We start from the raw sequence: 6,000 nt of genomic DNA, 5'->3' as shown, positions 1-6,000 counted from the left end.
CATTCCTCTTTACCCTTCTGTTTGATAGGCATTGGTATCAGCTGCCTATTTAGAGTCTGTGAATTACTAGTTACATTACTAGTTACATCCTTGTGGGAATCAGGATTTTCTTAATATACCTATTATATATACATGTTCATTAATCTTAGACACTGCAGTGTATTACAGCTAAAACCAACCGAACTCTGGTAATTTCTGACCTGAACTTGGATGATCACTTTTTCCATAATGCTGGAATTTTAATTCTAAAGCTTGAAATAACCTTAGAAATAGCCAGTGTATTGCTCTCAATCTCCCTACTGGGGAAAGTCAAATCTGGAAAAATCAGGTTTAGTAGCTAGAATTCAGGACTTCTGGCATCTATTACAGTATAAAATTGAAGAAGATGAATACTTTGGCTTTGAATAATTAATTCAAGAACAAGGCTTAGAATGCTAGCTAATGGGTGTTCTAACAATACTTAGTTATTACATTGCTTTAATAAGATCTATTAAGTGGTGATGTAACTAAAATAGCAAGAATGATAAGCATAACCAAACATTAATTAGGATTCACATAATTTTACAAAGCTTTTTAAAAAAATCCTCTCAGAACTATTGCCACAATGAAAACTTACTGTACTTAAAACAGTGGAGGCAGGAGAGCAAAAGCTTTCCCACCTATTTCTAGCAAAATTAGAAAAAGCTGGCCTGATTGGCAAAACATGTAAAGGAGAGATTAAATTAAAAGAAAATCAGCCCTTGTTACTTTAATCATCAATATGATGGAAATTTTTTTGACAATCACTGTCAATTTGCACATTAAGTCACTATTCAATTACCCAAATTTGAAACAGAAATACTGTTTTCATCTACAGGGGGATTAAAAATTAAGACATTACAAATTATGGGAATGTTGACTGTAATCAGTTATTCTTACAGCTTCTTTTTTTTTTTTAGTTTTTTTTTATTATACTTTAGGTTTTAGGGTACATGTGCACAATGTGCAGGTTTGTTACATATGTATCCATGTGCCATGTTGATTTCCTGCACCCATTAACTCGTCATTTAGCATTAGGTATATCTCCTAATGCTGTCCCTCCCCCCTCTCCCCACCCCACAACAGTCCCTGGAGTATGATGTTCCCCTTCCTGTATCCATGAGTTCTCATTGTTCAATTCCCACCTATGAGTGAGAACATGCGGTGTTTGGTTTTTTGTCCTTTCGATAGTTTACTGAGAATGATGTTTTCCAGTTTCATCCATGTCCCTACAAAGGACATGAACTCATCATTTTTTATGGCTGCATAGTATTCCATGGTGTATATGTGCCACATTTTCTTAATCCAGTCTATCGTTGTTGGACATTTGGGTTGGTTCCAACTCTTTGCTATTGTGAATAGTGCCGCAATAAACATACGTGTGCATGTCTTTATAGCAGCATGATTTATAGTCCTTTGGGTATATACCCAGTAATGGGATGGCTGGGTCAAATGGTATTTCTAATTCTAGATCCCTGAGGAATCGCCACACTGACTTCCACAATGGTTGAACTAGTTTACAGTCCCACCAACAGTGTAAAAGTGTTCCTATTTCTCCACATCCTCTCCAGCACCTGTTGTTTCCTGATTTTTTAATGATGGCCATTCTAACTGGTGTGACATGGTATCTCACTGTGGTTTTGATTTGCATTTCTCTGATGGCTAGTGATGATGAGCATTTCTTCATGTGTTTTTTGGCTGCATAAATGTCTTCTTTTGAGGAGTGTCTGTTCATGTCCTTTGCCCACTTTTTGATGGGGTTGTTTGTTTTTTTCTTGTAAATTTGTTTGAGTTCATTGTAGAGTCTGGATATTAGCCCTTTGTCAGATGAGTAGGTTGCAAAAATTTTCTCCCATTGTGTAGGTTGCCTGTTCACTCTGATGGTAGTTTCTTTTGCTGTGCAGAAGCTCTTTAGTTTAATTAGATCCCATTTGTCAATTTTGGCTTTTGTTGCCATTGCTTTTGGTGTTTTAGACATGAAGTCCTTGCCCACGCCTATGTCCTGAATGGTATTGCCTGGGTTTTCTTGTAGGATTTTAGTGGTTTTAGGTCTAACATTTAAGTCTTTAATCCATCTTGAATTAATTTTTGTATAAGGTGTAAGGAAGGGATCCAGTTGCAGCTTTCTACATATGGCTAGCCAGTTTTCCCAGCACCATTTATTAAATAGGGAATCCTTTCCCCATTTCTTGTTTTTGTCAGGATTATCAAAGATCAGATAGTTGTAGATATGCGGCATCATTTCTGAGGGCTCTGTTCTGTTCCATTGATCTATGTCTCTGTTGTGGTACCAGTACCATGCTGTTTTGGTTACTGTAGCCTTGTAGTATAGTTTGAAGTCAGGTAGCGTGATGCCTCCAGCTTTGTTCTTTTGGCTTAGGATTGACTTGGCGATGTGGGCTCTTTTTTGGTTCCATATGAACTTTCAAGTAGTTTTTTCCAATTCTGTGAAGAAAGTCATTGGTAGCTTGATGGGGATGGCATTGAATCTATAAATTACCTTGGGCAGTATGACCATTTTCACGATATTGATTCTTCCAACCCATGAGCATGGAATGTTCTTCCATTTGTTTGTATCCTCTTTTATTTCGTTGAGCAGTGGTTTGTAGTTCTCCTTGAAGAGGTCCTTCACATCCCTTGTAAGTTGGATTCCTAGGTATTTTATTCTCTTTGAAGCACTTGTGAATGGGAGTTCACTCATGATTTGGCTCTCTGTTTGTCTGTGATTGGTGTACAAGAATGCTTGTGATTTTTGAACATTGATTTTGTATCCTGAGACTTTGCTGAAGTTGCTAATCAGCTTAAGGAGATTTTGGGCTGAGACAATGGGGTTTTCTAGATATACAACCATGTCATCTGCAGACAGGGACAGTTTGACTTCCTCTTTTCCTAATTGAATAGCCTTTATTTCCTTCTCCTGCCTGATTGCTCTGGCCAGAACTTCCAGCACTATGTTGAATAGGAGCGGTGAGAGAGGGCATCCCTGTCTTGTGCCAGTTTTCAGAGGGAATGCTTCCAGTTTTTGCCCATTCAGTATGATATTGGCTGTGGGTTTGTCATAGATAGCTCTTATTCTTTTGAGATATGTCCCATCAATACCTAATTTATTGAGAGTTTTTAGCACGAAGGGTTGTTGAATTTTGTCAAAGGCCTTTTCTGCATCTATTGAGATAATCATGTGGTTTTTGTCTTTGGTTCTGTTTATATGCTGGATTACATTTATTGATTTGCATATGTTGAACCAGCCTTGCATCCCAGGGATGAAGCCCACTTGATCATGGTGGATAAGCTTTTTGATGTACTGCTGGATTCGGTTTGCCAGTATTTTATTGAGGATTTTTGCATCAATATTCATCAAGGATATTGGTCTGAAATTCTCTTTTTTAGTTATGTCTCTGCCAGGCTTTGGTATCAGGACGATGCTGGCTTCATAAAATGTGTTAGGGAGGATTCCCTCTTTTTCTATCGATTGGAATAGTTTCAGAAGGAATGGTACCAGTTCCTCCTTGTACCTCTGGTAGAATTCAGCTGTGAATCCATCAGGTCCTGGACTCTTTTTGGTTGGTAAGCTATTGATTATTGCCACAATTGCAGAACCTGTTATTGGTCTATTCAGAGATTCAACTTCTTCCTGATTTAGTCTTGGGAAGGTGTATTTGTCGAGGAATTTATCCATTTCTTCTAGATTTTCTAGTTTATTTGCATAGAGGTGTTTGTAGTATTTTCTGATGGTAGATTGTATTTCTGTGGGATTGGTGGTGATATCCCCTTTTTCATTTTTTATTGCATCTATTTGATTCTTCTCTCTTTTCTTCTTTATTAGTCTTGCTAGCGGTCTATCAATTTTGTTGATCTTTTCAAAAAACCAGCTCCTGGATTCATTAATTTTTTGAAGGGTCTTTTGTGTCTCTATTTCCTTCAGTTCTGCTCTGATTTTAGTTATTTCTAGCCTTCTGCTAGCTTTTGAATGTGTTTGCTCTTGCTTTTCTAGTTCTTTTAATTGTGATGTTAGGGTGTCAATTTTGGATCTTTCCTGCTTTCTCTTGTGGGCATTTAGTGCTATAAATTTTCCTCTACACACTGCTTTGAATGCGTCCCAGAGATTCTGGTATGTTGTGTCTTTGTTCTCGTTGGTTTCAAAGAACATGTTTATTTCTGCCTTCATTTCATTATGTACCCAATAGTCATTCAGGAGCAGGTTGTTCAGTTTCCATGTAGTTGAGCGGTTCTGAGTGAGTTTCTTAATCCTGAGTTCTAGTTTGATTGCATTGTGGTCTGAGAGACAGTTTGTTATAATTTCTGTTCTTTTACATTTGCTGAGGAGAGCTTTACTTCCAACTATGTGGTCAATTTTGGAATAGGTGTGGTGTGGTGCTGGAAAAAATGTATATTCTGTTGATTTGGGGTGGAGAGTTCTGTAGATGTCTATTAGGTCCACTTTGTGTAGAGCTGAGTTCAATTCCTGGATATCCTTGTTAACTTTCTGTCTCGTTGATCTGTCTAATGTTGACAGTGGGGTGTTAGAATCTCCCATTATTATTGTGTGGGAGTTTAAGTCCCTTTGTAGGTCACTCAGGACTTGCTTTATGAATCTGGGTGCTCCTGTGTTGGGTGCATATATATTTAGGATAGTTAGCTCTTCTTGTTGAATTGATCCCTTTACCATTATGTAATGGCCTTCTTTGTCTCTTTTGATCTTTGTTGGTTTAAAGTCTATTTTATCAGAGACTAGGATTGCAACCCCTGCCTTTTTTTGTTTTCCAGTTGCTTGATAGATCTTCCTCCATCCCTTTATTTTGAGTCTATGTGTGTCTCTGCACGTGAGATGGGTTTCCTGAATACAGCACACTGATGGGTCCTGACTCCTTATCCAGTTTGGCAGTCTGTGTCTTTCAATTGGAGCATTTAGCCCATTTACATTTAACGTTAATATTGTTATGTGTGAATCTGATCCTGTCATTATGATGTTAGTTGGTTATTTTGCTTGTTAGTTGATGCAGTTTCTTCCTAGCCTCAATGGTCTTTACAATTTGGCATGTTTTTGCAGTGGCTGGTACCAGTTGTTCCTTTCCATGTTTAGTGCTTCCTTCAGGAGCTCTTTTAGGGCAGGCCTGGTGGTGACAAAATCACTCAGCGTTTGCTTGTCTGTAAAGTATTTTATTTCTCCTTCACTTATGAAGCTTAGTTTGGCTGGATAGGAAATTCTGGGTTGAAAATTCTTTTCTTTAAGAATGTTGAATATCGGCCCCCACTCTCTTCTGGCTTGTAGAGTTTCTGCCGAGAGATCAGCTATTAGTCTGATGGGCTTCCCTTTGTGGGCAACCCCACCTTTCTCTCTGGCTGCCCTTAACATTTTTTCCTTCATTTCAACTTTGGTGAATCTGACAATTATATGTCTTGGAGTTGCTCTTCTCGAGGAGTATCTTTGTGGCGTTCTCTGTATTTCCTGAATCTGAATGTTGGCCTGCCTTGCTAGATTGGGGAAGTTCTCCTGGATAATATCTTGCAGAGTGTTTTCCAACTTGGTTCCATTCTCCCTGTCATTTTCAGGGATACCAATCAGACGTAGGTTTGGTCTTTTCACATAGTCCCAAATTTCTTGGAGGCTTTGTTAATTTCTTTTTATTCTTTTTTCTCTAAACTTCCCTTCTCGCTTCATTTCATTCATTTCAGCTTCCATCAGCGATACCCTTTCTTCCAGTTGATCGCATCTGCTAGTGAGGCTTCTGCAATCTTCGCGTAGTTCTCGAAACTTGGCTTTCAGCTCCATCAGCTCCTTTAAGCCCTTCTCTCCATTGGTTATTCTAGTTATCCATTCTTCTAATTTTTTTTCAAAGTTTTTAACTTCTTTGCTATTGTTTTGAATTTCCTCCCGTAGCTCAGAGTAGTTTGATCGTCTGAAGCCTTCTTCTCTCAACTCGTCAAAGTCGTCCTCCATCCAGCTTTGTTCCATTGCTGGTGAGGAACTGCATTCCTTTGGAG

This window comes from Nomascus leucogenys, chromosome 11, assembly GCF_006542625.1.
Source record: "Nomascus leucogenys isolate Asia chromosome 11, Asia_NLE_v1, whole genome shotgun sequence".
In the NCBI taxonomy this organism is placed as follows: domain Eukaryota; kingdom Metazoa; phylum Chordata; class Mammalia; order Primates; family Hylobatidae; genus Nomascus; species Nomascus leucogenys.
Note: the sequence above shows the minus strand (reverse complement) of the source record.